At 49.7% G+C, this 21,396-nt stretch overlaps 1 protein-coding gene and 1 long non-coding RNA gene across 2 annotated transcripts in view; one reads left to right on the top strand and one right to left on the bottom strand.

The window, feature by feature from the left end:
* Window positions 1-886: 886 nt before the first annotated feature.
* LOC128791744 (uncharacterized) lies at window positions 887-6,894 on the bottom strand. The gene is made up of 3 exons (XR_008432126.1): window positions 6,826-6,894; window positions 2,394-2,469; window positions 887-1,405 (listed from the first exon to the last, which is right to left on the bottom strand). It is a non-coding gene; the product is annotated as an uncharacterized LOC128791744 (long non-coding RNA).
* A 10,210-nt stretch (window positions 6,895-17,104) lies between these two features.
* MFSD13A (major facilitator superfamily domain containing 13A) overlaps window positions 17,105-21,396 on the top strand; it is a 31,099-nt gene continuing 26,807 nt past the window's right edge. Inside the window, exon 1 of the mRNA XM_053949014.1 lies at window positions 17,105-17,122. The gene's annotated coding sequence lies outside the window, so the exon portion shown is untranslated. The remainder of the gene's footprint in view (window positions 17,123-21,396) is intronic.

Genomic DNA, 21,396 nt, shown 5'->3' with positions numbered 1-21,396 from the left:
TATTTGTGTTTTTCAGAGCCTGCTTCACCCAGGGAATTGTAATGTGGAACTGAACTAGCACACCAGTTCCTTTTTTTGACTGGACAAAAAGCTGGCAGCACTGCACTCATATGTCAAGGAGACACAGTGTGTAGAAAATCTCTGTCTGTACATAATAATTCTACTACATTAATAAACATTTACTAATCAGTACATAGTTTGCTCACTTTAACACTAACGATTCTCCTGACACACGTACCCATTCCCACAACCATTTTCATGGAAAACTTCAAATCAGTCTTGGTCAGTTAAATTCCATCTATTAGGTTCCCTACATTTTATTTATTCAAGTATTTCAAAGTTGTGATTTCCAGGTCTCTCAATACTTAAAGTTTCATTGGCAATAGCCATGTAACCACACACACAAAATTCCTTTGTCATGACTACAAGGAAAAGTCTGGTTTATAGCTTAAGCAAATTAAAAATGGAAATGGCCTTCACCTGTGTCTTCTTCAGCAGACATCCATGATGTTAACATTCACCAAAGCTAATTCCTGTCCCTGATGTCTCTGGTTTAACTTCCTGTTAATCGCTGATTGTTTCTGTAAAGATTAATCGTTCTTGACACAAAGGTCAAAAAACAAAAAGAAAAGATGAGGGACAATCCACTGCTAGCAGGCAATGAAAAGGGCTTTCCTTCAGTAGCTTATCACTGTTTCTCTGGCCTTTTCTCCACAACATGAACATGTTTCTCTCTGCTTAACAAAGCAACAAAAATTTTAGTTGGTAAGTTCAGTTAGCTAACCAAATTGCCAGACCTCTCTCATCTTCTTCCACTTACATGTTATGCTGTGACAAAGCTCTTTCAAAGATATTTCTTTTGCAAAGATTGAGGGGATTCCTGAATCAGCCTTAAATATTATAATTCTTTCACCATCAGAGTTCTGATGAGCTAGGCACTGTTCAGCTTTCAGAATAACTAACAGGGAAATGCCTGCTGGGACAAGGGGATAAGAGTCACAGCCTCCATCAGAGGTAAGCAGACAGGATGTGTGATATCTGGCCAAAATGAGAAAACACTGTTATATTTCAAAAGCTAGACATGCAATTGCTCACTAAACCCCCTTACACTGACTTTCTCCCACTTTTAATCTAAATTCCATGTCTGTGAGTGAACAAATGGAAGGTTATATATCAAAAGTGGCACACACTAGCAAATCTTCTTTAAAGGGCTTTTTATTTAGTAACCAGATAAGTCTGCAGGACCAGCCAATTCACCTAGGAGCCAGGGAGCCTCACAGCTGTTACTTCAGTGAGGAAAAGGCATCATCACAGCTTGGTGAGAGGGGAACAGGCTTTGTAAAAGCAGAAGGTAGTTGGATGTTTGGATGTTAATAGGAAAAGTTGTTGCCACCTTGTCTAAGACCTGTGGAGGAAGAAGCAAGATTCTTAGGGAGACAAATTCACTGCAATAACTTCTGAAGTAAATTACATTCTAAAAATTGGTTCAAACCAGCTCAAAAACTAGATCTAGCATCATCAAGAGGAACCCAAAATATGGAACAATGTTTTGAAAGCCAGCATTACATCCTTAGTGTTATGCAAGTGGTCCTCATGGGTTTTGACACGTGTCTTGGAATTCACAAGCATGAGGATGTGAAAACACGAGTAAAACATGTGACAGTGAGTGAGGAAAATAAGTTCTCTTTAAAATAAACTTCCCTTTTCATTAAGAATCACACTGAATCTTGTTACATTATTTTTTTTACAGGCATAGGTCAGCAAGTGTAGCACACACCTTCCCAGAGCCCTGTATGCTTTAGAACACCCTCCAGTCTAGCACTCCAGCCAGCTCCCCCATCCTGCCCCATGTCAGATATCAGGGATGAGTCATAGCCTCTTCCTTGGATGCCTAAAGCCAAATCAGTGCTAGAAATGAGCAAAACTGGACAGCACAGGGTGTTGGCCAGAATCATTTCCACTTAAAAAAGATCAAGTGTTGCCACAGCACACCACTAATTGCTCTCATCTGAATTCCCTCAAGAAATTCGCAGCTTTCCCAAAGAACAAAGTGCAAACCCTTTCATCATACTCCCACAGGAGCCCCACTACAGCAGAAATACCTATCCTCATACCCAGAAGGACAAACTTCTGTTTACACAGGAGGAAGAGGGGGTTCCCCCCTCACACACAGTTGAGATTTGACGTGACCTGCAGATCATTTCTGGCAGAGCTGTTGCTGAACAGTCACTCTCCACCTGGCAGTCTTGCAGTGCATTGTGTTAACTCACTGTAATTATTTGTGCCATTCATCAGTACATTCCTGAGACCATCCTCAAGATAACTTTTAACCCTGACTCTGTTTTCTAGTGCTCACCATCCCTCCCAAATTCACAACAGTTTAACAAACATACCTCACAAACATAGTTTCAGGCCACTGTGTGGACTCTGGATGAAACATTTGAATGCCCTTGAACAGTGGACAGGCACCTGGAAAAAAATTAGGCAATAAATCCTGCTCTTCTGGCAACATGCCCCCAGTGACTCACCTTAAATACGAGTGAGCGCAGGAGAGATGGCCGGGAACTGGTGCAATTTAGGTGCACAAACTGGTGCAAAAGACTCTCATGTCAATTTTGCAGGCTACAAGTCAAGACAGGCGCCTAAACGTACACGCCACATGCACAAATAGGCAAATAGACCTTGCCAAATTCTGCTCCACAGGGCCACACTGTTGGGGATTTCTGAGCTTGTAGCTTCAAAGTGGTTTCAGGTGTACTTATGCCAGTTGGAGTCACGCTTCACAGCGATTATGTGTAAATACACTGTAGTGACTAAGCCACAGGGTAATCAGGCAGCAAATGCAGCACTGCATTCGAAGAAATAAACCTGCTTTTTGCAAATGTTGGATCAGCAGGGCATAGAGACAACTAAGTTAAATTGGTAAATCAAATAGTAAAAGAACATAAACACACTTAAATCTCAAGTGACACCTGTCAGAGAGAAAATTGAGGCAACACTTTATGCCAATTATTCTCCCACTATAGAGTATTATCACTAGATGTACATACATTCAGTATCTGCAGCTTGGCTAAAAAGGAGAGATGGTTCCCCCCATGCTCTACTTCATGTTTTCATCATTCTGAGCATTTCTAAAACAGGTTCTCTCCACTACAGCTTCCTGCTTCCAACCAAACCTTCCAGAGTGACACTGCAGAACCACCCTGGGACACCCTTAGGCCTTTTTCTCAGTGTCTTACTTTTCACTTAGTGATGAACTGTTGACTCTGGCATCTAAATAAACACCCTGTGATGATCCAGAGGTCAAACCCTGAGCTAAGATAAACTGGCACAGTTTTAAAATAAGCGTTGGGAAATATGAGTGACCTTCCAAAACACCCACTGGCATTTTAATCCTTAGAAACTTCACTTGTAGGTACAAGGTCAGTATTTGCAATAGGTTAGTTGATTCTGATTATCTGAATATCATCTCTGATAAAGAAATGGTTTGGAGCTCAGCTGTGCCTTAATTTTATATTGTGCAATAGCCACAGTTTATAATTAACTTGTAATTATTAACATTTATTTATCTTGTTTATAAAAAAAACCCCAAAACTCTTTAAAAACTGTTTTCATGTAATTGCCTAGAGGAAATTGAGGATTTTTTTAAATACACAAAACATGATGCAGCAAAACTCACCTAGAAAGCATTTTTTCTGTTAAAACTATGAGATGGTAGAGTTGAGTCACATAAAGCATGAATCATTTACAGCTTCATTAAATGGGTCACAAAAACGTAAAGGTTATAACTTGGCAGGTATTCCTACACTTCCCTCAACTGTGCCAAAGGAATTTCCTTTAATTCCTTCTTAGGGAAGAATTTAACTTGTAACAAGAAGAATATAATCAATCCAATCAATTAGTTTCATCCGTGTTCCTTATCAGTCACAGCTGTGCAAGACAGCTCATTGCTCTCTGCCCTCTGCTAAAGGTTGCCACTTCCTCAGCTCTCCTTCCTGGTACTGTAAGCACACCTTCCCCATTTCCATCAAAGTTGTTTTTCCTGGTTTATTATACAGATTTTTTTGCTAATCCAGATTGTTTTGACTGAAATGAGCATGTGTGTGTAGAAACAAAATCTTCCTGCATTTTCCCACCAATAGCTCCAGCTCATCTGGGTTTTCAATTAACTGAGTTTCTGTACATTAATTCACCTTTGCCTTAGCTGTGTTGATCCTGCAAGAAACATTTATTTTAAATGGTCTGTCCATATTCCCTCTCCCTGTCAGCCAAACCCTCTAAGAGGATCAGGGTGTACATTTGCAGTACATGCTTGCTCTTCCTATATTTCTGCCCTCAGAGTGAGCAGCTGTGGCTTTTCAAAGGCAAGGAAGCAAAGCCATCTTCTTGACAGGCAAGGAAAGCATTTTTCACTTTCATACCTCAAAAAAGCTTGATTACTTCATTATCGTCTGTAACTGTTCTGGTTTTGTATCTTAAGCAGCCCTGCACACAAGGCTGGCTGTGCTTGGCACTGGTCAAACACAGTGGCCTTTTGCTTTTAACTTGAGGACTGGAAAAGCATCCCTGAGCAAAAGTCTTTGGTGGCAGTTTGGTCCCTGAAAGTGGGCTCTGCTGCAAAAACATCCCACCTGGAACTCTTCCAGCCTCCTCCTCACTATGCTGGGCTTAGCACCACACCACCAGACATCTTCACAGCCCTGTGGTGAGCAGACTGAAAACTCAAAATAACCCCAAAGCAACAAAAAGTTTATATATTTGAACAGAACCAGTTCCCTGCCCTGCTGCATTACAGGGTGTGAGGCAGAAGGCACAAACCAGCTAAGAGAGAGGATGGGATTTGCTTTTTCCCCAGCAGCAATAGCACTAAACACCAGCCTTGTGCAAAACCAAGACAAATTGAAGAGATTTAATTACCATATCCCACATTCCGAAAAGAAAGCAGGTATTGTTCTAGAGGGCATTTTGATTTATTCCTGGTATCTATAACACAAACTAATGTTTAGCATCTGAAACCAGACAGACTGAAATGAAAAATAAGAAACAGGAAAAGAGTGGCAGTGGTTAACTAGTAGAACAAATTATCAGGGGAAATGTTGGTTTTCTCATTTCCCAATGTCTTCAGATCTGTCTTTTTTTGAAAAAATATGTACTTTAGTTCAGCATAAATCAGTGGGCTGATGTCAAGAGAAACAGGAAGAAATTGCAAGGCCTGTGAAAGATGAGAGGTTACTCAATGGGGTCTAATGGTCTCTGCCTGTTCTGCAGAGCTGAACTCCAGAACAGGAAATAAAGGAATTTTTTTTGCATCCACATGCACACTCGTCCTGCACCCACAGGGTTCCCAGAGGCAGTTGGTGTTTAGTCCCACACAGGGTGTTCCCCTGCTGACCACTGCACCCACACTGCTGCTCGTTCAGAGCCACATGCCAGCTCGTGCCACATGCAATTCCCAGCCCTTCTGGTTTGCTCATTCCAGGGCATGAAACAAATTCAGGTCCTTCTCCCTTCTGCTCCACTCACAAAACAGATCCTGGGTGTCCTACACACATTATCTGTCTTTACTATCCCATTATCCCTTTTAGGACAATACAAGTTTTATGTAGTTTCTTCTATACTTTGACAGTCAGATTAGACAAGGAAACCACAAGAACTTTTGGGGGCCCCACTTAGATCACCACACTAAGAATGTTTCATTCAGCAGAAAAATACTGTCTTTGCCTCTTGTTTCCCACTAGAATCAGTAAGGTGCTTTTACAAAGCAAATCCTGACTTGTGACTCCCACACCCCTCCAGCTGTTCTCTGATCACTCAGCTCTTGGGACAAGGTAACCAACAGGCAGCACAGCATACACAGGCAGCTTGGGAAAGCTCTGAGCAGAAGACCTTTCAAGACAAAGCCTTGTGACAAACCTGTGTTTTGTTTTCTGAATCCCAGCATGCCTAACATCCACATTCCTCTATAGCCCCCCATAGCAATCTTTCTGTGGGAATCCAGGGCATCCCTCTGGCTGCCCTGGAAGGTCTGGGACCCTGGCAGGGGGTCAGAAGCCCCCCTGTACAGAGCCCCGAGAGACACTGTCTCTGATCTCTGTCCATGGAAAAGAGTTTTCAATCTTACAGGATGAATTACAAGCTCTGAGTGTTTGATATAAGTAGTAATTAGTGTGGCATGGGTGCAAAAGTAGAATTTTAGGATTCTAGATAAGGGGTTCAAAGGAGGCAAGATGAAGGAAACTGGGCATGCCTTGTCCTTTTTCTTCTTCTTCATGCCCTCCATGTTTCACTGTGGTGTTGGCATTTTTCTATTGGTTTAGGCTGGGGACACACTGATCAACATGGGTGATAGATATTGGCACGTTATTGTAAATATAGCACACATAGTTTCTAGTATATAATCTTTGTAACATCCCACTGAGGGGCAGAGCCCCGCACGCTGTCCTGCGAGACAGACCTGCTGCAGGTCAGAGAGAAAATATTTTAGATAAGAAGAAATAAACAACCTTGAAACCCAGCACAGATGAATTACGACTTCTTCTTTGGCAGTGGGGCTGAAAGACAGAGACTTCTACAATCTCGGGAGCATTTAAATATCACAGATCCCGACATCTTTCCAGCTCCAGTTAATTACACTTGACTGTTACCAGTCTCTTTGGGATCACAGTATTTTTCAAGATGTCTTAGCAAAATACTCCCATCACAAAAATTGTTAGAACTTCATCCACTTCAATTATTGCATACAAATTTAGGCAACAAATCTGAGTTTTTACATAGAAAAACCAAATACCTTCTGTACTAAATTGTGTCTCATATCACTCCCATTACCTTTATATCTGCTAGCCCATCTCCCAGAAAGTTTGTCATTGGGAAGGGATTTGTATTTGCAGAATCTCTGCTCACCACCTGCCCACCAACACCAGTATTGCTGACTAAGTATGGTCACCATGTCATAGGAAAACAGAGGTCAAGTACTTCTATAAAGCTACATCACAATTCATCTACCAAGCAGTAAAAAATACCAGTCTTAAATATCTCCCACCTGACCCAGCTACGTTCTCCCTGCGCTCTCCCAGCAGGAACAACTGGAGCAGGTTGTTTTTTTACCTAATCTCCCAAGCAAGTGCTGGCTTTTTCCTTCCTCATCTTTATGCTTTATCAGTGCCCTGAGCAATACCTGCAGACATTCCCTCATCCCCACATATTCCTGCAGTTCTTTCTTCACACTCCATTTATATGAGATTTCTGAGGATAAAACTAGTCATTTTTTTCCTTTCCCTCCCACCTTGGTGGTTATTACAAGGTAGGATGAGGCAGGACTCAGCCTGATGAGCTCACATGGAGACCATCTCTGACAAATGCCTTCCTTCCACGCGACTTTCACCTTTGAGGGCAGGGGTTTTACTTTATTCACCTCTGTCAGTGTACAAACACCTGCAGAGTGCATCAGTTCATGCTGTCCTGCTGTATACTTCAGGATAGTCCCTCTCACGAGGGACCTGAATATTTATCCTCATACATAAATTAGACATATAAATTATACATGTTCCTTTTCCGGATTAAGTAGAGGTGGCCCATTCATTTTAGCCAAAACCAGTGGCTAATGCCTCAAATTCATGTTACAGGTGTCACACCATGCTTAAGAGTCCCTTAGCATCCCTACATACCACCAGCCCCTAATTAAACTGGCTTGTGATGGCCAATGCACCCAGGGCATTTAACACAACAGTGGGCAGGACATCTCTAGCTAACCCACAATTGACAATATATTTCAAGTTTTAAGTATAAGGTGTTACAATAAAAATATTAAATAGGAGCAAGATGTTACAGTGCTATGCAACTTGGTAGCAACTGCATGTGATCACTCTCTTGAAGGTCCTGTGAGGCACAGGCAGCTTTACAGGGGGTAACCAGTCTGCAGCAACTCCTCCATACACTTCCATAAAGGGACTTCAATTCCCCTTCTGCATGCAATTCAATGGCAGCAACGTGTTTCCTATTCCACATCCCTCCTCTTCTTTTTCACTGGGCTCTTATATAACACTTTTTTTTTTGCCACTTATCTGTTTCATGTTTTTTGATGGAGCATACACCCCCAATCAACTTGTTTTTCTCCCTTCATACTGCTCATCCAAATTTTCCTCCGTGGTCCAGTATTGCCAATATGCCCCTTGTGCAGATCTTTATTTGGGGTGGGAGGCAGCGATCCACTCAATATTCCTGGGTGGGCCAGCTTTTTGTCTTGTTCCAGGCCAGTTTGAATTCTGAATCCTTTTCTGCACACCTCACAAATCCATCCCTCAGCAGAAATCCTTTCTGAATCCCTTTGTGCCATGGGACACGTCAGGCAACACTGTCAATATTTCACCTTTATCCTTCCACATTTGGCAGACAAACACAAACCTTCTCTTCCCATGCTAACTCTTGAGATGTTCAGTCAGTCGCAGGATCCATCCGGTCTGGTTCCCATAACATGGACACGATGGATTTTTGTCCAGGACCTTTACCACCAGTGTGTCCTCCAGTGGGAGGTCACTGGTGTCACACAGGGTAGGTGACACAGGCAGTGAAGGGTTGAGCACCACGGCCCCCAGAGGCAAGAGTCTCTTACCATGACTTCCTCTCTCTTTTCCAGGCTGACGCTGATGCCCCTGATAACTCTGGGGTTTGGTATCTGGTACACCTGTGGATACCCAGCCAAACCTTCCCCCGAGGGGGAAGGATGGTAACCATCTCTGTCTACCACCATGAGGGGTGGAGGGGGCCACAGCTGGCCCCAAAGCAGCAGGGATTTCCTGCAGGCCAACAAAACAGCCAAAAACAGGTAAGAAAAATAAAGCAGTGGACGTAAGTGGTCCCAAAAACACTGCTCCAAAATTACTTTAGATGAGTCAGAGTACCTTCATTTTACACCTTTCCAGTGCTGCCAGGTTCCCTAGAAATCCATGTTAGGAGGGAACCCAGTGCATCACCCAGACCTGAAGCAGGATCAGCCATGCCTGCACCATCCCCAGCCACTCCTTACCTACACTAAACAATCCGAGGAGCTCACTGCTTCTGCAAAGGACACGGCTTTCCTGGGAATTAGGGCTGTGCTGGAGAAACTTTCAGGGGCTAAGGAAACTGGACAAGCTCATCACACACACCCCAGCATCAAGCCCATGCACTATTTACTTCTTTTCACCTTGCAAGTTTGCCCTGGCAGCAGCAGAGCTTGGGGAAAGCACAACTGAAATGAAGAAAAATCACTACCTTGGCCCTGTAGTGGCAAACTGCCGTTCTTCAAAGTTATTTTCATCTCTCCCGGGCCACTGAGTCTGCCAGAGTTTAATCAGCATTTCCAGACCAGGCTGTGCAGTGTGAGAGAGACACCTCTGGCAGCAAGGACGGGAGTGTGCAGCCCTCTAGTGCCCACTGCCAGCCACGGTACTGCCACAGTGGCCGTCCCTGCACAGCTGCACAGCTTTCCACCTCTGCCGTGAGGACCTGTCACTCCTGAATCCGCTCCTGACAGCAGCAGGTCACAGACTTTGCAGCCATGAGTGCAGAACATTTCTCCTTGCACTGGGGCATCAGCTCTGACTTGGCATGCAAACCCACACTTCCTTGGGGTCTCTGCTACAGTGTCACAGCTACTGCACCTGAACACCTTGCACATGATCCAGCTGCCCTGTTCCCTCTGGCAGTAGCTCCTCACTCACCCCAAAGGGGCCCAAAGCTGGGCTGGCAGCCAAAATGGCATCAGGGCTGCAGCCCCTGTGCCAGGCCAGCCCTTCTCTACTCACACAGCAGCTGTCTCCACCCCGCCTTAGGGTTCCTGCTGGCTTTTAGGGGTCTTCTCCTCTTGTATCCCTGCTTACCTCTACCTTCTGTGCCTGGCAACTGTCTGAAGACCCCAGAGTACACCTCTAGGAGACCTCCAGCTATTCCCCAGAGCCACACCAAGCTGCTGGGTTTGCCTACCATGACCTTTATTGGCTGACAGCTCCCCTCAGTCTGCTCTTACACCTCCCAGTGTTGGGTCCTAATGATGCCAAGACCCCATCCCAAATGCTCTCCAGGTGCTAACTGAACCCACCTTCCCTTTCTGCTGCGGACCTGGGGCCACAGCCCTGGGCAGCTTGGCTTAAAGGCCACATTTGTGGGACAGTGGTTGTTCTGGCTGCCACAGCAGGAAGGTAACACAGCTCTTGGCACACACAAAGACCTTTCCTCACCTCATTTATTTCACATAGAAGTAACATTTTTTGTGTGTGATGCCGAGGACTTGATTTAGCTACCTGAGCATCTGCCCAGTGGTAAAGAACACCTGAGACAGCCCAGGGGGTGGCAGAGATATCAGAGGACCCCAGCAGGTCTGTGTCCTTCTGCAAGCCAGGTGGAGCACCCCAGGCCATCTCCAAGGGCTCTGGTCCCTTTGTTCAGGCAGATGTAGTAACCCCATCCTTGCTATTGCAAACCCATTTCCAGATCAATGCTTTCCTACTTTCACGTCTAGAGAAAAGCATTTACTGTCAAGTGCCACCTCTTCCCCACCAGCCAGGACATCTCCCTGGAAAATTCACTTTGGAGCCCCCTTGGGCTGGCCTGTGGGGAGCAGAGCACAGCTGCTGCCAGCTGTGATGGGTTTAGGCACCTGTATTTAACAGGCTGGGGTAGAAACAGGTGCCTGTCCCAGGATAAGGATCCCTCCAGAGCCAGCCCTAGCAGCATTCCCAGGACACCCGGTCTGCTCCCACTCAGGTGCTCTCCCAGCAGCTTTCACTTGCCCGGAAAGCTTAAAAAGGCCCATGTTTGTTGTGTTTTTCTTCCCCGCACAGATGATTCACTGCACTCTTCTCTGTAAACAGTGGGTGGGTCCCAGCTGGATTTCCGGGAGTAACACAGCACGGATTCCGGGCTCAGGGAGCAGCAGCTCCACATCCCTTTCTCCACATCCTCTCTGTCCACAAGTGCAGGAGCAAACCTGTGGTTCACGCACACCTGCAGAACGCTTATGGAGCGTGGAGGGGAAAGGGAGCTCCAGTGTGCCCTGAGCCGGGTCACTGGCTGCAGGCGAGCTGCCGGGCACCCCTCGCCTCTGCAGGCTCCTTTCCCCCCCGAGCAGGAGCGCAGCCCCCCGGGCAGTCTCATCTCAGCCGCTTCGGGCTGGCTGAGGAAAGCTTGATGCTAAGAGTTAACTGCTCTCGCCTCCCACTGTGCCCTAGTTACAAGGCGAGACCAGCGTTTGCAAAGAGAAGTGCTGGCAAAGCTCAAAATCTTTATTTATTTTTTTTTTTTTCCAAGGGACTAATTGCAAGACTAGCTGAAAGGAATTACTTAGGGAAGAGCTGGCATTTCGCTTGGTATTCCTCATCGCGCATTTGTGGGCATGGAGCAGTGTGGGAACCAGCATGATGCTTGAAAGCTTCCCTTTACGTGTAACGCCGTCCCTAATCCAAAAAATCCCTGCAAAACTCTATCTCCTCTCAGATGAGACCTGGGGCAGGCAAGAACATCCCTGTCAGGAGGGCTGGTAGGGGCTAGGGCCACCTACCCATTGTCCCAGCACAGAGGCAGTGCCCTTACTCCCTGTGCCCCAGCGCCGGGTGCTGCCGGGGGCTCTGGGAGCCCCGGGAAATGCCGGGATTTTAGCCACTAGAGGGAGGAAAGGGAGGTTGGACATCACCGAGATGGTGCACAGAGCTCCAGCACTGTGCGATGCATCTCAGATCCGGATATCTCACAAACACTGAGATCTCACCCTGAGGTACCTCCCTGAGCTGGGTCCCATCCCAGGGCCCGTCGGCTCTAGCCACACGCAGCACCTGACTCTAGCAAAGGTCTTTTCAAGCAGGAGCATGACTTTGCACATCAGGGAAATTTAAACCTTGAGAAAATATCATCCTGGGTGCAGGGCATAGGGAGAAGCTCCCCCAAGATTATTCTGAAGGGAAATAAACACTAAGTTCTTAGACACCATATTGTGGCACTTTCATTCCTGGAGAAGCTTTTTCCACCCTGTGACCTTCTGGGTGAATCCTCTCCCCCTGCCAGTTCCTACCACCAGTAGGTAACTCCAGTTCTGCAACCTTTCCCCCAGCCCCTCTTTCACCCCTGCCAAAAACTCGAGCTTCTGCAGGTGCTGGGTCAGCATTTGGGATGCTCCCAATCCTCCATCCTTCTTGCATGCTGCTCCTCTCCTAATCTAAATCCCTAGAGCAGACTGTCATACCAAATCCTGACCATTTGCTAATGGAAAGCTCGGATGGGGGACCAGCCCCAGTCTGACTCTTTCAGGAGATGCTGAAAGGCAACACCCCACTTTGCCATTTCTGGGAAGAGGCTCAGCTTCCTTGCAGCCTCACTTGCCTTCAGTCTTGCTTCTGCTCACCAGCACAGCTTTTTCCCCCAGGAAAGCCTTCCTGCCTTCTGATGGAAACCTGCCAAAGTCGGCAGTGGATGCTGCCTGGCTTCTGGCTGAGTGTGACTGGCTGGGGAGGCCCCATCCTGGGGAAAAGGATGTGGCCATTCCTGTAAGCCACCCCTGACACCCCACACAGAGGTAGTGGGAAGGGGGTTTGGCTGGAATTTGTCCAGATGCAAATGCCTTCCAAGGAGTGACTCAGCCCTGTGGTTTTCCTCTCTTCCTTGCCAGCAGATTTGATTCCCAAATTGCTTCAGGGCTGCTGGAAGCAGGGCTGCTGCGCCAGCAATGGGTCAAGGGGGCACCCCTGCCTCCCCATGCCCTCATCTCCTCAGCCTTCCTCCATCTTCCAGACTTCTTCAGCCCCAGCCACTTGTTTTGCTCCCTCTGCAAAGCTACATGGAAAAGGGGAAGGCTGCCAGCATCCATGGATGGGGGCTGGAGGGGAAACAGGAATCTTGAGGGAAAAACATCCCAAGAAACTCCCTTTCCCCCTGGGCATGCTTTCGCTGGGGCTGGTTTATGCTGGCAGGTCACACTTAGAAGGGAGCTCCATGGGGTATGTGCTGCTTTCAGTGTCTCTTTGGGGACACAAGGAGCTGCTCCTGAGAGGTAAATGCCATCTCTGGTGGTCACACCAGCTGAACTTCTGTGCATTTCCCCTGTTCATTTCCATTCATGAAATCTCGCCAGATTTCTATCCAGGTGGCCAGACGGCAGGAGGTCTCAAATGTTGCAAAAATATGGCATAGGCTAAAAACAGACAGGCAGGTGGAGGGGGAGCCCAAGCTCAGAGCAACACAGCCTGAGCAAAACCCTGGCTGCATACAAAAAGCCCTGCTGGGGAGAGAGGCAGAGCAAGTCCCCTTGGCAGGAAAATACCCACTGCTGGCCAGGCCTTTGCAGGGGAAGGTTTCTTGCAGGGCATCATTGATGGTTATAACCAAGAGTGAGCTCCTCTGCAGCAGTGCAAATGCTCCAGTGCAGGGCCTGGAGGGCAGCAGTCCACACCAGCATCCCCCAGGCTGTGAGGTCCGAGTGCATCTGCAAGTCCTGCAGGAGCAGCCTGTCCCACAGCACACTTGGTGTGATGGAGGCTGCACCTCGGCCCCTCCGGGCTCTCTGCGTGCACTCAGGGCTGGCAACACAAACAAAGGGGCTGAGAACAGGCTGAGCACCAACCAAGCTGCCTGTCCTGCCACCCCAGCTCTGAGGCCACTGGTGTGGCCTCTCAAACCTGGCTTTGAGGATCAGGCTCTGTGGACAAACCAAGGCTGCTCAGCTCTTTCAGCTTTGTGCTGTCAGGAGAAAAATCACCTGCTGAGCCCAAGATGTCCCTTAACACCACATCCTTCTTCCCAAAGGAAAGGCTGAAAGATGCAGTTTCCCTCATGTATGACATTCCTCAGAGGAGGAACAGGGGCTTGCAGGCAGTTTGCTGGCTTAGGGGAGAGGGAAAAGGAGAGACACACAAGGGCCACTCAACCTCACAAAGCCTGATGTTTGTAAGTCTGGAGATGGACTGAGCCTCAGCTAAGGCTGAAGTGTGGAATTAGCTCTGTGTTAGACATCTGTGAGTCTACACCCGAGAGAAACTTCCTGGGGAGGGGCAGCAGGTGCTGGCTGGGCATGACTCTGCATCTGGGCACTACTCTGGCTTCTCTACTAAAGGGCCAAGCAGTGGCTGTTGCCTCCAGCACCTCCAGCTGCAGCTCTCTTGCTGTGCACAGCCTGGGGCTGCAGCCTAGAGCAGCCCCCCGGCAGGAGATTGAATCTCCCCGGAGGAGACCACCTCAGAGAGCCATGAAAGTCCTTGTCCCACTCCGGCCCCAGAGGCAGTGGCTGCCACTGGGACACTCCCGGAGGCTGCAGAGATTTCACTGATCCTCTTTCCAGTGTCCTGCCCCAGGGCAAGGAGCAGCTGCATCAGCTTTCATCCTAAACCCCACGCGGTTGTGGGGCTCAGAAAGCACACATCAGCCCTTCCCTAGGGCTACTTTCTGCTTTCAGCAGTAACACTGTGAGGTGTTCTAATTGCTGGCTTATTTCTGAGCCCTAAACCACACCCTGGTCCTGCTGCATGGCTTTCTCTGCAGTCACAGGAGATCAAAGGTGGGGGATTTCAACCTAATTTCTTTGGATGGGTAGGAAAGGCCAGCTGGTCTCTTCCTTTGCCATTTCCCTAGAGATAGAAGATGGATTTTCTACCCCCAGGGTGAAGTCCCAGCCTTGCAGGGGCAGTTCCCCAGCCTCCTCTCCCACAGGACCCCCCAACAAGGGCAAACCCCTCTTGCCTAGCCATGCTCCCAGCACAGTGAGGCTGCAGGAAGCTCCCACTTCCCCCCAGTAAATGCCAAGCCATTGTCCTTCCACAGGGGGCTGGGCCAGGCTGCTCCTCACTCACACCTGCTGCCTTTGGCTGAAGGAGACCTGGGGAATCTGGAGAAATGGGGACTAGGAACAGCATCAGGTCTCAGCTGTGCCAATGTCACAGGGAAGGGATGAATCCCACTTGCTGCAGTGTGACCCCAGAGACTGCATCTGCTCGCTCACCTCTGCCAACCAGACCTACAAAAAGTGGGATTCAGACAGTCACTCCAACTCCAAGCACACTCTTCCTCCTCTTCCTTCTACAGCCTGCATCGTAGGAGCCGGCAAAGCTGTTCACCAGCAAACCTGTGCACTCCCTCCCACCCGTGCAGGGTCTGAGCTGCCTTGATGCCCATCCCCTTGGCACCAGGCCTGCAGTGACTTCCCTTTTTGCCCTACTTGTGTCTGTCTCTCGCCTGCTTCTTTGCTTCTTCCCCTGTTCCCCAGTGGTTTTCCAACTCAGGAGCTCACCAGACCCTTCCCAGCAGGCAGACACATACAGAGCATGTGGGAGGCCCATGTGCCAAGGAAGAGGGTGCAAAGAAGTGGCCAAGCCAGCCATGGTACTGAGAAGGGGGATAGTCCTTCTGGGGGCAAGATCTGTTCTGGGAAAGGTATCGGGAGCAGTGGCCAGAGGGATGTCCAAGGTCTGACCCCAGCAAGGACAAGCAATTCAGCCAGCACTAGGGAGGGATTTGGCCAGGCCCCATCCCCAGTGGGGACATCAGTGTCACAGCCATGGTGCTGCACTGTTACCTTGGAAAAACTGAACAGGCAGCAAGGAAGGAGCAGGGAGATCTCCAGACCTCCAGTGTGGCACTGAGAGCTGCCAGAAGTGATAGCATAGATGTGGGGAGGGAGTGCTGGCTGCTGTAAGCAGTGAGCTGTAAGCTGTGTCATGTTTGGGTGGGACTGCAGCAGGTGAGCCCTGCCTTGAGAAATCAGAGATATTTCAGGTCACGGATCCACATGTCAAAGTTCCTGTCCAGCCCCTTGATGGAGCTAAGGGGCAGAGAGTGGCAGTCATGCAAAGTTGTGGTGTGCAGCCAAATCACACCCGACCACCTGAAAATACACTGCGAGGCTGATGTTGCCTGCTTTGGGGGCTTGCATTGATAAAACTGTGGCTCCAGCTTGTTCACCTCCATGCCAGAGCCTTCCAGATGCTTCCCACTCCAGAAACACCATGGCAGCTCCCAAAAGACAAAACCACTCTGTAAATTTTATCTGAACCTGCAGGGCAGCTGTCGAGCCCGGGAAGGGTGGTGCAGGCAGCCAGGCACGTGAGGCATCTCGCCATCCCCCATCAATTAATTTGCCAGTTTATTTCTGGTTTTGTTCACTGTGGCACAGAAGGAGCAGTGGTGCTCACCCCACTATCAGCTCAGTGCCACAGCCAGTGCTGGGGCCCCAAATTTTCATTTCCAGACTGCTGGCAGAGGGAAACCCCAGGACCTGACGTAACTTCTGAGCAAAAACAATGGTTGTGCATTTGGTGGCACTGACAGAATGCTGGAGAATGGGACTTTGAGAAAAATGAGTTCCCACCAGACACATGTGCTAACCCACCAGAGCTGGCAGTAGAGGGGGCTTTATGTCCCAGGGAACATCATCTATCAATGTCCCCAGGGAGGGCAGCCAGCTCCATGTGGTGCCAATGGGCATGTCACTGGATGAAACACTGGCTGCACAATGGAATGCTGGCTGGCACATTCCCAGGCCCTTGGCAGCACCTGCTACTGGCAGGGCTCTGTGGGCTGAGGATGGACACAGCTCATCACAGGTGTCAGTGATGTGCATGAGACCCCAACACTGGCGCTGTCCCCACTTGCAGAGGCACTGTGTTAAAGGAGGAACCGAATGGGCTTTGGTGAGGTGAGGCCAAGGTACGTCTGAGTCCCGAGGGGATTTTCACTCCCAAAGGAGGAGGCTGAGCTGGTCAGGCAGCCATCCTTGAGCTTATGCCAGGGAGGCAGCACTCAGGTGTCCCCTCCACTTGGCTGAGGAGGAAAATCTGCCTAACCCAAGAGGATCGTGGAGCGCTGGGCCACGGGCACAAGGCACTCCCAGCCACGCCGCAGTTTCCCGGGAAAGCGGCCCCCTCTGGCATCCGCCCCTTCCCGGGAAGGAGAGGCTGCTGGGGGCCGTGGCCCTGGCACGGGGATGCCGGTTGCTCCCTCCCACGGCTTCCCCTTTTCTCAGAAAGCCTGGAAACCAAAGGTGAAAGAAGTGGGTGGAAACTCTGCGCTGCCGTCCAGGAAGAGAAGTGAGTAAGTCGGCTGCAATATTTAACAGTGCCTCCGGCCCCGCCGCCCGCAGACCCGCCTCGACGAGAGCCGGAGCTGTCGGGTGAGTGCCGGGGTCAAGGGAGGGTCTGCGCCGGAGCGGGGGGACCCCTGTGGCTGGAATGAGGGGATTTCTTGGCTGCTGCTTCCCCCGAGGAGCCGCAGCCCGGGCGCTGCAGAGGGCGGCTCTGCCGTGCCGAGCAGCGGGGACGCGGTGACGTCTCTCGGCTGATGGCAACGCACCCGCTCGCGGCTGCGGGAAGCGGGACAGGAGGTGTCGGACACCGTGTGTGTGCACGAGCATCTTCACTTCTATCCGCGGCTTTTTTAGTAACCTGCAAAACCGGACTCGTGCTTCTCATACTTTAAACGGTGTGGGGCACGTTCCCGGGAAGACAAAGTGAAACTCCCTGGAATAATGCTGCAGCCATCATGTCAGCGCGGTGCCGGTGGCTGTGCAGCGCCCACAGGACTCCGCTGCATGGGCCTAGGCACGTCCTAGCTAATCAGTAACTCCTGGGATAATTAGCTGGAATGCCAAAAGGAGGGCGCTGCTGTTTTTTTTTTTTTTTAAGACATAAAACAATAAATCATTAACCTCTGGGCGCTGGAGCTGCCTGGGAGTCACGTCCCCTCTGGAGCAGTGGCTTGTGCTTTGTCTCCCCCAGGAGCGAGGGAGAGGGCATGGCTCCAGCCTGTCCCATGGACCCACGGGAGGGAGAGAGTGGAGAGCGAAAGCCAGGAAGAGCTCAACGCCTGTGGCAGCTCAGGGCTGAACTGGTGCGGCGCAGCTCTCCAGCAGCAGGGCTGGCCATGAGCGAGCTTCTGCTTCTCTGTGTCTTCCCATTGCCTCCAGTGGGGCTTGGCATGGGGAAATCAGCTCATGTGGCCATTTCTGCTGTGCTCCACAGAGAAAGCCCCACAGCAGCAGTGTCCTCCTGGGCATCCGATTGTCTGCAGTGTCTCTTGACTCACCATCGTTTTGGGCTGAGGTCAGGAGCCTTGAGGAGCTCTCAACCTTTTGGCCAAGGGCTCCAGCTCTAGGGTCAGGGGAGGCAGGTTGCAGTGGGGCTATGAAACCCTCACCTGCAAAGGTAGCAGCTGGCCTGATGTAACTCTCCCCAGGGCTGAGGTGGGGCAATGGTCACCCCACAGTGCAGTGCTGCAGCCTGACCCTGACACAGCCTCCAGAAAGCACAGGATCAAGCCAGGGCAGGGCACCTTCACAGCAGCAAAATACCCATCACCGAGGTGGCTCCCACATCTCCATTCATCCCTGCCCTTTCAGGTATTACCTAGCAGCCTGCTCCAGTGCAGACCCCCTAGGGTCTTGGGATAATCCCAAATACACAGGGCCAAATCCAGCCCTGGCCCTGCCTGGGTGAAGGAATACAGGACAAAGCTGGGTCAGGAAAACCAAGGAGCAAAAGCAGAGCATGTGGTGTGCCGTGGATGCCATGCCATGGGCACGTTGCTTACAGGAGCAGCCAAGAAAGAAATCAGAATTGGAGCTTGTCTGAGTTTGTATTTGAATAATTTCTTTCCCAGCTCATCCCCCATGGATTTTCCATTGAACTTGGATCAAACTATTTCTGGTGCATTTTGGCAATAGGGTGCCCCAGTCCCAGCACCCACAGGTAGGATGCCAAACGTATCATGCTGGAGCTGTCCCTGCCCCAAGCTGGGGAGGGTGGCATACAGGGCATGGGGGAATTCATGCCAGATGGCTGCTGGGCTGTCCAACTCAATCCCAGCACCCACATCACCTCCCTGGGCCATGGTGCAAGGGAAGGAGGACCATCAGAGAAGGCTTGTTAGTGTTGACTCCCACCCTGCTCACCTGCCTGTCTGTTTGAAACCCTTCCCCTTTCTTTGCAAATCAGCCCATGGAGGAAGATGAGGAGGAAGGCTTTTCCTTGACCTGCACCTTTCAGTTTCTGAAAGCAGTGGTTGCTTAGAGCAGCAGAGAGATGAAGGCAGATGGATGGCACTTTGAATGGCAGACATCCATCAATGATGTGAGGTAAATGCCTCAGAGGAGAGTTTTACATCTTAAAAAATGAAATACAAAGGTTTTCCATGCACTCATATAGCCAGGGACTGCAGGGTAACCCCCCCTATGGGCATGAGATGGACAACAAGCAGCCCCAAAGCATCCCAACCCTACCAACCATTTCAGGCTGGCAGGTGCTTCCATGTGGCTGCAATGTCTCTGGCAGGCTGCCTTCCTGCCCACTTGATTGCACAGGTGGCTGCCTGCAGAGTAAGAGGAGGGGGAGGAGGCTCAGAGTTTGAGAAGCTCAGAGCTATTGAAAACTCCCTGCCAAGTCACAATGATCTGAAAACAGGCACAGTGCACAGCTGGGTCCCTGAACTGCCTCTCTGACCCTGACCACCTGCTGCAGGGTGGAGACTGTGGTGTAAGCTCTGCTTTACCCCATTTCCCTCCACTGCTGTCCCTCCAGTACTGCTGCACGTGGTCCCTGGGATACACCAGAGCTGGCACTTTCAGCCTGGGATTCCTCAGCTTTTGCAACAGGGTTTGGCTGCTTTGCTATGTGCATCAGGATGGTGAGTTCATGCTGCCCCAACTGAACTGTAATTCCCAGCAGAGGGATTAAAATAGAGCCTGGGGCCAGCAGTTGAGCAATTGCAGAGTTCACTGCTCGTGCAACAGTTGCTCAGTGCTTCCCCCACTGAAATCTTTGCCCGTGCTCCAAAGTGGCGTGTGTCATTTCCCGTCTCTTCTGCTGACATACAGGCAAAGGGCTGGAGTCCTCTCCTGGTGCTTACTCCTGCCTGAGCCACTGTCATCACAACTGTGCCAAGCTATTGCTGAGTCAAGGAAAAGCTTTCCAGCCATTAGCTCAGTCCCCAGGTTTGAAAGTGAACATCTACTGAGGGGTGAGGCTGCCCAAAGCATCAGCAGCTCTGTGGGTGTTCAGGGGGATCCCTCTGTGTCCCTCAAGTCTGCCTCTCCACGCATGTGAGCTCTGCAGCCCAAACCAGAGGGTGGGGGCAGTGGGCAGCAAAGGGTATGTGTATAGTTGTGGGATGCACCAGCAGGTCCCAGGTTAGCTCAGGGAGGGATTGGTCTCCATCTGGGTTATCTGGAAAAGGCCTTTCACTCTTCATTTTACACAGAATTATCCCATGTCCCTTCCCACTTACAAATGGGCAGAAAGTCCCTGCACCTCATGGTCCACCCATGGTAGCACCTGCTGTACAAATTATTCCTCTCAGCTGGCACCTCCCAGTTCAAGGATTTCCCGTGGGCATTGGTTTCAGTATGAATGGAGCAGAGGGTCAGTGCCTGGAAGTGCTGGGCTGCTCCTGCAGGACTAAGCATCCCCCTGGCACAGCTTGCCCCTTTTCAGACACTCACATGGAGGAAAGAGCATTTAGGAAGAGCAGTTTAGACCAAGGGATATGTGACACCTGCACACAGAGCAAATACATAGGGGGATTCTCAACACACCTGCCAATACCAGCCCTAAGTAAAAGAAATGGTGTTTCTCTTACAGCTCTAGCAGGTTTGCAGAGCTCAGGGTTGGCCTGAAACTTTGCAGTGACTCCAAACAGCATATGTTGAAGCAGTGGAAAAAAAAAGAGCCAGCCAACTTGAGCAAAGTTTCCAAAGAAAGCTGCGTCTGTCTGTGCCGTTTCTGGGATGAGAGGTGCCAGAGTCTTCTCCTTGTGGCAGCTCCCAGTTGCAAAAATCTGTGTCAGCTCAGTGCCTGCCCTGTGTCAAAGACATGATGAGCTCTTTGCTATTTTTTCCCCCCTTGCAGATGGAGACACAGCTGGCTGGAGCCAGGGGAAGCTGACTCGCACTGGCTGCTTGGCTCTGAGAACTGAATTCCATAGGCGTTGAAGCCTCCAAAATGCCCTATGGATTCAGTTCTGCAGCTGGGCAGCAACTGAGCCTCAAACATTCAGGAAGAAAAGGCAACTGTGAGCTCTTCCTCCAAGGAATATGTAAATCTTTGCTCCTGCATAGACACCAGATTAGGGGTGGAGGGGATTTATGGCTACCACAGAAATATCTGCTATCAGAGAGCAACTAGAGGTTTGTGGCACATCTTCCCCAAGGGAAAAAAAACACCCAACTATAGAATGTTTTCTTCTTTCTGGAAGCATTTGAGAAAATAAATACATTACTACCTCCTGATGTACTGCAAGCAATTGTGAGCCTCTGCTAAAAATACACATTGTCAGAACAACAGCCTGGGTGTGCCCAGCAATCTCCTGTTCAGAGTCCAGGCAGTAAAACCAAACAAAACTTTGGAGAAGATAAACAGGACAGGATAGGTAAAGTTAAGGGTCATGCCCTCTGTC

The sequence above is a fragment of the Vidua chalybeata genome, chromosome 8 (genome assembly GCF_026979565.1).
Source record: "Vidua chalybeata isolate OUT-0048 chromosome 8, bVidCha1 merged haplotype, whole genome shotgun sequence".
Taxonomy (NCBI): domain Eukaryota; kingdom Metazoa; phylum Chordata; class Aves; order Passeriformes; family Viduidae; genus Vidua; species Vidua chalybeata.
This window is presented reverse-complemented; position numbering and strand designations above follow the sequence as displayed.